The 10431-nt window shown below is 48.1% G+C and overlaps 2 non-coding genes across 2 annotated transcripts; both read right to left on the bottom strand.

Moving 5' to 3' along the window:
• Positions 1–719: 719 nt before the first annotated feature.
• trnav-cac (transfer RNA valine (anticodon CAC)) lies at positions 720–792 on the bottom strand. The gene has a single exon. It is a non-coding gene; the product is annotated as a tRNA-Val (tRNA).
• A 745-nt stretch (positions 793–1537) lies between these two features.
• Positions 1538–1610, bottom strand: trnav-cac (transfer RNA valine (anticodon CAC)). Its single transcript has one exon. It is a non-coding gene; the product is annotated as a tRNA-Val (tRNA).
• Between the last annotated feature and the right edge of the window lie 8821 nt (positions 1611–10431).

The following is a 10431-nucleotide window of genomic DNA, read 5'->3' as shown; positions in this document are numbered from 1 at the left end:
AGCTTTCATAAAACGAGCCCTACGGTTTACTAAGATATTATGCCTTGAAAGACACCTCATATTAAACGATATTAGGTAGCTCGCGGATTGCCATTACCTGATTACACCTTTTGATAAAACCTTTGCGATTGGTTTGTAAAAGGTGTTTCGTTGATTTGAGTTTCCGCTACGCTTTCACGTGTTGGGCGAATGTGATGACCACTACACTACAGAAACCTAATGTTGAGAGGGATGTGCTTTTTAGAAGATGGCTCCTTCCATAATCTGCCCTGCAAGCAGTGTGACAGTCTGTAAATTCCACAAACAACAGAACAGAGGTTATTCGGCATGGCAATCTGCCTACAGCTCCTTGGTACGATGGCCTTCACAAGGGTTATGTAGCGAATTGCAGCATTTATATTTAACATGCCTCCACTTGTTTCCACCCAGTTTTGAACTGAGGACCTGTCGCGTGTAAAGCGAACGTGATAACCACTACACTACGGAAACTTGATGTGGATGTCAGTCCCACCTCTTCTAGGGTACGCTTGTTCAAAAACGACTGAAACTATAGACTGCCCAGTGTTTTAAACATGGCAAAAAGCTGCTAATTTTGTTGGCAGACCAAACATTTTTTATTACTGTACAGGAAACCTCAACGGTCATTTGTTTTATTTTTGACAGAAAATGTGCCTGCATCCCTGCAAGTGTACTGACCTGATCAAGCGAAAACCACACACAGTTTCCACCCAGTTTCGAACTGGGGACCTTTCGAGTGTGAGGCGAACGTGATAACCACTACACTACGGAAACACACCTTCAGGTTGCAGACATAAATCTTTAGGTGCACGCTTATTAAAAGGCATATAAAGGAAAGGAGCGCTGCTACTAGTGTGGCAAAAAGTTTAAATTTTCTGTCAGAATCCAACCACTGTTTCTGCTCGGTTTCGAACAGAGGACCTTTTGCGTGTTAGGCGAACGTGAGGAACACTACACTACAGAAACCTATTGATGAGGTACATGTGCTTTTTAGAAGATGGCTCCTTCCCATAATCTACTCTGCAAGCAGTGTGACAGTCTGTGAATTCCACAAACAACAGAACAGAGGTCATTCGGCATGGCAGTCTGCCTACAGCTCCTGGGTACGATGGCCTTCACCTGTCTTAAAAGTAAGGGTTTTGTATCGAATTGCAGCATTTATATTTAACATGCCTCCACTTGTTTCCACCCAGTTTTGAACTGAAGACCTTTGCGTGTAAAGCGAACGTGATAACCACTGCACTACAGAAACTTGATTTGGACGTCAGTCCCACTGCTTCTAGCGTACGCTTGTTCAAAAGCGACTGAAACTATAGACTGCCCAGTGTTTTTAACATGGCAAAATGCTGCTAATTTTGTTGGCAGACCGAACATTTTATATTACTGTACAGGAAACCTCAATGGTCATTTGTTTTATTTTTGTCCTTTTCTAAAGAGATTAAACCACAAACATCCCTGCAAATGTAACTGACCTGCTCAACAGAAAATCGCATACGAAATTTTTGCAAAAACCACCCACAGTTTCCGCCCAGTTTCGAACTGGGGACCTTTCGCGTGTGAGGCGAACGTGATAACCACTTCACTACGGAAACACATCTTCAGGATGCAGACATAAATCTTTAGGTGCACGCTTATTAAAAAGCATATAAAGCAGTGGTCTCAAACTCAATTCCTGGAGGGCCAGAGCTCTGCACAGTTTTGCTCCAACCCTAATCAAGCACACCTGATTCAGCTAATCAAGGTCTTCAGGATTGCTAGAAACTTCCTTGCAGGTGTGAGTTTGAGCTGGTTGGAGCTAAACTGTGCAGAGCTGTGGCCCTCCAGGAATTGAGTTTGAGACCACTGATATAAAGGAAATGAGCGCTTCACCCACCTAGTGTGGCAAACAGTTTACATTTTCTGTCAGAATCCAACCACTGTTTCTGCTCGGTTTCGAACCGAGGACCTTTCGCCCTTTAGGCCACCGGGTTAGGGAAGGGGACCCCCGCGCGTCGCCCCCTAGGTGATTTTTCGGGGACCGGCCGACGGTGCCGACGAAATCCGGCCCCCTCGCCCGCGATCCGGGCATCGGCCACAGGGGGGCGACTCGCCGACCGCCCTCAGTCGATTCGACACGCGCCGAACAGGTTGCGGGCGGGCGTCCACGGAGCGCACGCGCGTCCCCCTGACCGCCCTTTCGCGAAATTCCCTGACCGCACCCACCGACCACGGAGCGCCCGTCCGTCCCACCTGTGACCTGCGAACAGCCCCCTGGCCACGCCCACTGACACGAACAGCCTATTCGTCCCACCGACCGCCTGTGTGACCACGAACGGCCTTTTCGCCCACGGCCAACCTGGGTGACGGCCCCTGGCCCCGCCCACTGACACGAACAGCCTATTCGTCCCCCTAACCGCCTGTGTGACCACGAACGGCCATTTCGCCCACGGCAAACCTAAGTGACGGCCCCTGGCCACGCCCACTGACACGAACAGCCTATTCGTCCCCCTAACCGCCTGTGTGACCACGAACAGCCTATTCATCCCACTGACCACCTATGTGACCATGAACGGCCTATTCATCCCACCGACCGCCCAGTGACCACGGACAGCCTATTCGTCCCACTGACAGCCTATGTGACCACGAACGGCCCGTCCGTCCACGGCCAATCTAAGTGACGGCCCGTGGCCCCGCCCAGTGACTACGGACAGCCTATTCGTCCCACTGACAGCCTGTTTGACCACGAACGGCCCGTCTGTCCACGGCTAATCTAAGTGACGGCCCGTGTCCCTGCCCAGTGACCACGGACAGCCTATTCGTCCCACTGACAGCCTGTTTGACCACGAACGGCCCGTCTGTCCACGGCCAATCTAAGTGACGGCCCGTGGCCCCGCCCAGTGACCACGGACAGCCTATTCGTCCCACTGACAGCCTGTTTGACCACGAACGGCCCGTCTGTCCACGGCCAATTTAAGTGACGGCCCGTGGCCCCGCCCAGTGACCACGGACAGCCTATTCGTCCCACTGACCGCCTGTGTGGCCACGAATGGCCTATGTGTCCCATCAGAAGAACTATACATTATTAGACTTAAAATGGCATGTCCATGGACAGCCTATTTGAACTCTGTCAAATAAGTTACAGGTCGGCAAAGTAAGGGCCCACCTGTAACTTATTTGACAGGGTCCAAATAGGCTGTCCGTGGTCAATGCATTAATAGGTCATATTTCATAATTACAGTGGTTTTATTAGGTGAAACCTACTGTACACCACACAGGGGCCACAATACAACACACTGATGTACATTAAAGCTATCAATTATGCATAATTAGCCTAAAAATGGACTGTCCACGAACAGCCTATTTGGACCCTGTCAAATAAGTTGCAGGTGGGCAAAGTAAGGAACCACCTGTAACTTATTTGACGGGGTCCAAATAGGCTGAGCGTGGTCAATGCATTAATAGGTCATATTTCATAATTACAGTGGTTTTATTAGGTGAAACCTAATGTACACCACACAGGGGCCACAATACTACACACTGATGTACATTAAAGCTATCAATTATGCATAATTAGCCTAAAAATGGACTGTCCACGAACAGCCTATTTGGACCCTGTCAAATAAGTTGCAGGTGGGCAAAGTAAGGGCCCACCTGTAACTTATTTGACGGGGTCCAAATAGGCTGTCCGTGGTCAATGCATTAATAGGTCATATTTCATAATTACAGTGGTTTTATTAGGTGAAACCTACTGTACACCACACTGGGGACACAATACAACACACTGATGTACATTAAAGCTATTAATTATGCATAATTAGCCTAAATATGGACTGTCCACAGACAGCCTATTTGGACCCTGTCAAATAAGTTACAGGTGGGCAAATTAAGGGCCCACTGTAGCCTAAAAATGGACTGTCCACGAATAGCCTAATTGGACCCTGTCAAATAAGTTACAGGTGGGCAAATTAAGGGCCCACTGTAGCCTACAAATGGACTGTCCACAGACAGCCTATTTGGACCCTGTCAAATAAGTTACAGGTGGGCAAATTAAGGGCCCACTGTAGCCTAAAAATGGACGGTCCACAGACAGCCTATTTGGACCCTGTCAAATAAGTTACAAGTGGGCAAAGTATACCTGTAACTTATTTGACGGGGTCCAAATAGGCTGTACGTGGTCAATGCATTAATAGGTCATATTTCATAATTACAGTGGTTTTATTAGGTGAAACCTGCTGTACAACACACTGGGGACACAATACGACACACCTATGTACATTAAAGCTATTAATTATGCATAATTAGCCTAAATATGGACTGTCCACGAACAGCCTATTTGGACCCTGTCAAATAAGTTACAGGTGGGATCTTTTTTATATTTTGTTGTCATGATTGATAAAAATGCATAAAAATGATTAAATATCAATTTTAAGTTCATCTTTGGGCCCCCCTGAGCAATTAGCAGCCTTCAGAACCCCGAAATTCCACTGTCCACGAACAGCCTAAATTTTTGAATGGGATAAGTTGCAGGTGGGACGTCCAGATCTCAGCCTCTGGACACAATTTGGAGCTGAAACCTGAAACAGGGCCCACCTGTAACTTATTTGACGGGGTCCAAATAGGCTGTCCGTGGTCAATGCATTAATAGGTCATATCTCATAATTACAATGGTTTTATGTCGTCAAACCTACTGTAAACCACACTGGGGACACAATACAGCACACTGATGTACATTAAAGCTATTAATTATGCATAATTAGCCTAAATATGGACTGTCCATGAACAGCCTATTTGGACCCTGTCGAATAAGCTACAGGTGGGATGCTGTTTTTAACTTAGACATTTTCAGCGGATGAATCCCCGTAATGATTAGGCGATTTTATCACATGTGGTGAAGTCCCACCTGCAACTTATTTGACGGGGTCCAAATAGGCTGTCCGTGGTCAATGCATTAACAGGTCATATTTCATAATTACAGTGGTTTTATGAGGTGAAACCTACTGTACACCACACAGGGGACACAATACAACACACTGATGTACATTAAAGCTAATAATTATGCATAATTAGCCTAAAAATGGACTGTCCACGGACAGCATTTAGGGCACCCGTCAAATAGGTTACAGATGGAATGCTGTTTTTAACTGTAACGAACTTAACGGGGTACTACGGACCCCAGTCTTTGCGGACCGTCTGAGGGGACCCTGAGGGGCCACAGATTTCAAATCGGAGCCATTCGGAGCTATTGGGACCGTTGCGTGGGGATGTCCACCAAACGCCTATGAAAATGAATGGGATAAGTTGCACGTGTCAGTGGCTCCCGCGCGGCCCCCGGGGGTCCGAGGGGCCCCAAACTCTACAAAAAGTTGCGTCACGTGGCCCTCTGCGACAGACAGAGCGGGCTAGGTCGAGACATGCCAAGTTTATTTTTAGCTATTTTTTATGCACCTCTCTGTCTCCCATTGATCTCTATGGGAGCATGTGTCTGCAAGGGTTAATTCAGCAGTTAGGATTAGACGGCCTACTTGTTCCAACTTATGTGCAACTTATTCCATGGGGCTGTTGGTGGCCAATTAGCGTGAAAAAAGGTCAGAGGGACGCGGAACTCTAGAACCCGTCCCCGGGGCCCGTGACGAGACCCACGTGTCGGTTTCGGGCCGATCGGGCGTTTCCTTCAAAGCGTTTGGCTGAAACACATACTTAGAACCGATCTAGAACCACCAAGCCCGTGATCTAGAACCGGGGGCCCCCGGACCACAGCCGTGCCGAATTTGGGGCCGCTGCGACCTTTCGACCCCTTTTGGCCCCTGTTTTTTTGACGTCCCACGTGCAACTTATTCCATGGGGCTGTTGGTGGCCAATTAGCTTGAAAAAAGTTCAGAGGGACGCGGAACTCTAGAACCCGTCCCAGGGGCCCGTAACGAGACGCATACGTCAGTTTCGGGCCGATCGGACCTTTCTGTCCACCCTTCACCGAGCACATGGTCCAATTAATGGCAGCCCTCTTGCACACACAGAAAGACATATGCTCAGTAGAACCAAAAGTGAGGAGATTTTTGAACAAAAAAATGATACACTTGGAACCGATCTAGAACTCTGCGATCCGGGATCTAGAACCGGGGGCCCCTCGACTACCAGGGCGGCGAATTTGGAGGCGGTGCGACCTTTCGACCCCTGTATTTCCGCCCTCCCACGTGCAACTTATTCAGTTTAAACTTCACAGTCGCTTCCAGGTCAAGGGGGGCTTTTTTCGGCCAAATGAGCAGTTTTGGGCACGGAACTCTAGAACCCGTCCCCGGGGCCCGTGAAGGGACGCATATGTCAGTTTCGGGCCGATCGGGCGTTTCCTTCGAACCGTTTTGCTGAAACACATACTTAGAACCCATCTAGAACCACCAAACTCGTGATCTAGACCCGGGGGCCCCCGGACTACCGCCGTGCCGAATTTGGGGCCGCTGCGACCTTTCGACCCCTTTTGGCCCCTGTTTATTTGACGTCCCACGTGCAACTTATTCCCTGGGGCTGTTGGTGGCCAATTAGCGCGAAAAAAGGTCAGAGGGACGCGGAACTCTAGAACCCGTCCCAGGGGCCCGTGACGGGACGCATACGTCAGTTTCGGGCCGATCGGACCTTTCTGAAACACGTCCACCAAACACCTGTGGAAATGAATGGGATAAGTCACACGTGTCAGTGGCCCCTGTACGGCCCCCGGAGGTCCCACGGGCCCCAAACACTGCGTGCCGGGGCCCCTCGGGCCCCCGAACGACATAGCAGGTGGACGAGTCTCTAGAGCTCAGGGCTAATTTTTTCTCCACATTTGTTCAAGTTTCTCTTCAAATGCCACTTGCACTCATAGTCAGGTCATAGACTGGCATTCCCTCTTGAAGGGTCAAACTGAAAACACACTCGGAACCGATCTAGAACCACCAAACCCGGGATCTAGAACCGGGGGCCCCCGAACACCCACCGCGTCGAGTTTGGGGCCGCTGCGACCTTTCGACCCCTTTTGGCCCCTGTTTTTTTGACGTCCCACGTGCAACTTATTCCATGGGGCTGTTGGTGGCCAATTAGCGCGAAAAAAGGTCAGAGGGACGCGGAACTCTAGAACCCGCCCCAGGGGCCCGTGACGGGACGTACGTGTCAGTTTCGGGCCGATCGGACCTTTCTGTCCACCCTTCACCGAGCACATGGTCCAATTAATGGCAGCCCTCTTGCACACACAGAAAGAAATATGCTCAGTAGAACCAAAGCGAGGAGATTTTTGCACAAAAAAATTATACACTTGGAACCGATCTAGAACCCTGCGATCCGGGATCTAGAACCGGGGGCCCCTCGACTACCAGGGCGGCGAATTTGGAGGCGGTGCGACCTTTCGAGCCCTGTATTTCCGGCCGCCCACGTGCAACTTGTTCAGTTCAAACTTCACAGGCGCTTCCAGGTCAAGGGGGTGTTTTTTGGCCAAACGAGCAGCTTTGGACGCGGAACTCTAGAACCCGTCCCAGGGGGCCGTGACGGGACGCATACGTCAGTTTCGGGCCGATCGGGCGTTTCCTTCGAACCGTTTTGCTGAAACACATACTTGGAACCGATCTAGAACCACCAAACCCGTGATCTAGAATCGGACCACCGTCCACCAAGTACCTGTGAAATCGCATTGAATAAGTTGCACGTGTCACTGAACCTCGTTCGGCCCCTGGAGGTGCTAGGGGCCCGAAACTTCTTGGAAAGCTGCGTCACTCGGCCCCGGAAAGCACACAGAGAGGGGAACGTCTAGTCACACAAAAAAAATACTTGTTGCCCAATGTCCACAGAACACCTATGAAAATCAATGGGATAAGTTGTACGTGGGACGCTTTGCCGTTTGGCCCCCGGGGGCCCTGGCGGCCCCAAACTTAATCTGCCTACTGTCACTGGGGCCCAGAAAGACCCTGGGGGATGTAGAAAGCTGAACCATGTGTGGATCAGGCCGAACCACCGAAACGCACACTTGGGAACCACGTAGAACCTTGAAACTAAGGATCTCGCCCCGGGGCCCGCTGGGCTACCCTCACGCCAAATTTCGAGGCCCTGTGACTTTTCGGCTCAGAGTTAGAGACACAGTGAATTGAGACAAAAAACAGGTGGTTAGGGGTCAAAATAGGCACTTTGTGGTACTGAGGATGACTATGGTGAAGTTTAGGTGGTTAGGGGACCCCACAGGCACTTCGTGGCAATGGAGAAGAAAATAGGTGGTTAGGGGTCAAAATAGGCACTTCGTGGTACTGAGGAAGACTATGGTGAAGTTTAGGTGGTTAGGGGACCCCATAGGCACTTCGTGGCAATGAAGAAGAAAATAGGTGGTTAGGGGTCAAAATAGGCACTTCGTGGTACTGAGGAAGACTATGGAGAAGTTTAGGTGGTTAGGGGACCCCATAGGCACTTCGTGGCAATGAAGAAGAAAATAGGTGGTTAGGGGTCAAAATTGGCACTTCGTGGTACTGAGGAAGACTATGGTGAAGTTTAGGTGGTTAGGGGACCCCATAGGCACTTCGTGGCAATGAAGAAGAAAATAGGTGGTTAGGGGTCCAAATAGGCACTTCGTGGTACTGAGGAAGACTATGGTGAAGTTTAGGTGGTTAGGGGACCCCATAGGCACTTCGTGGCAATGAAGAAGAAAATAGGTGGTTAGGGGTCAAAATAGGCACTTTGTGGTACTGAGGAGGACTATGGTGAAGAGTAGGTAGTTGGTGTACCCCAAAAGCACTTGGTGGACTCCCACGTGGTGCAATGGCACCCCCAGAGGCGTCCACAGAGAGCCTATGGTAATATATGCTAATCTTGGCCTCTTTATATGCGATTTTGGAAAAGTGACACGGCACCACTGAATAAGCAGCTTGTGTCGTCCATTTCGAGCACGCGGACCTCGAAGTGTCGGTGCTGACAATGGCAACTTAAATGAATGGGGAAAAGCAAACGTGATAACCACTACACTACGGAAACTTGATTTGGACGGCACCCACCTAGTGTCATTCGGCATTGCAGTCTGCCTACAGCTCCTTGGTACGATGGCCTTCACCTGTCTCAAAAGTAAGGGTTTTGTAGCATTTATATTTAAAATGCATCCACTTGTTTCCGCCCAGTTTTGAACTGAGCACCTTTCGGGTGTAAAGCGAACGTGATAACCACTACACTACGGAAACTTGTTTTGGACGTCAGTCCCACCTCTTCTAGGGTACGCTTGTTCAAAAGCGACTGAAACTATAAACTGCCCAGTGTTTTTAACATGGCAAAAAGCTGCTAATAGGCGGCGAGCTACATAGGCCTACCGTGCACCCCCCCCACCTCCCAACAAAACCATACTTTTCTGAAAGGTCTGGATGTGTAGAATATGAATCTGAATGTTAACATTGAAAATGTTGGGTTGCACTACCTGTTTTAGGCCTGTGAATAGGGAAACCCTAAAAAACGATTGTAAGCGATTTTAACACGTCGAGATTGTCCTAGTCAATCAGAACAGCTTTTAGGGGACCCAATACACACTCAAACTTAACATATGATGACTTAGGTCAAATATCTACCATGCTGCTTATTGGTAGGTGTCTAAAATGAACATAGGTAAGGCTTTATGTTGATATAATGAGCCCATTTCATGCATAGGCCACGACCTAGATTCGCCTATCATACACCCCAACCCCCTCCCCTGACAAAATCATGCTTTTCTGAAAGGTCTGGATGTGTAGAATATGAATCTGAATGTTAACATTGACATTTTTGGGATACACTACCTGTTTTAGCCCTGAATATGGAAACCCTAAAAAACGATTTTAAGCTATTTTAACACGTCGAGATTGGCCTAGTCAATCAGAACAGCTTTTAGGTTACCCAATACTCTTACTACACTACATTGATAGTTACTTTAAATAGTTGTTTTTAATTATTTTTTATTTAATATAGTTAAGGCCTTGTATGGATATAATCGATCAAGGTCCATTTCCATAGTATCAGTTAATATGCTAACGTGCTAACATTCCAACCCTCATTACCCTTTCCATCAAAGGTGTGTGGCTCACAAGTCATTTCATTGACAAATCAGAAACCTGTCTGGGTTGTTCATCCAATGACAAAATAAGATATTTGTTGAATTTTCATTAATAGTTTCCTCTGTGTCAGACAGGTATATAAAGACCGTCCTGAAAGACTGTTCTTACTCACACAGACAGATTCTCCAAGTCTGCATCCTCTGCCTATACAGCAAGAAATTTGTTTCACTGAATTGCTCGATGTTTGATATTTTAGTTTACAATTTAATATAATTGACCCGTCTTACTACACTACATTGATGCTTACTTTAAATATTTGTTTTTAATTATTTTAAATGACATTTGATAGATTAATAGATATATACTTTATTCATCCCAAAGGGAAATTTTAGACGTCCAGTAGCTTATACATACACAC

This window comes from Siphateles boraxobius, unplaced genomic scaffold (assembly GCF_051911475.1).
Source record: "Siphateles boraxobius isolate OS27281-9 unplaced genomic scaffold, OSU_SipBor_1 6, whole genome shotgun sequence".
Lineage (NCBI taxonomy): Eukaryota > Metazoa > Chordata > Actinopteri > Cypriniformes > Leuciscidae > Siphateles > Siphateles boraxobius.
The sequence above is the reverse complement of the archived record's forward strand: the minus strand, read 5'-3'. Positions and strand labels throughout refer to the sequence as shown.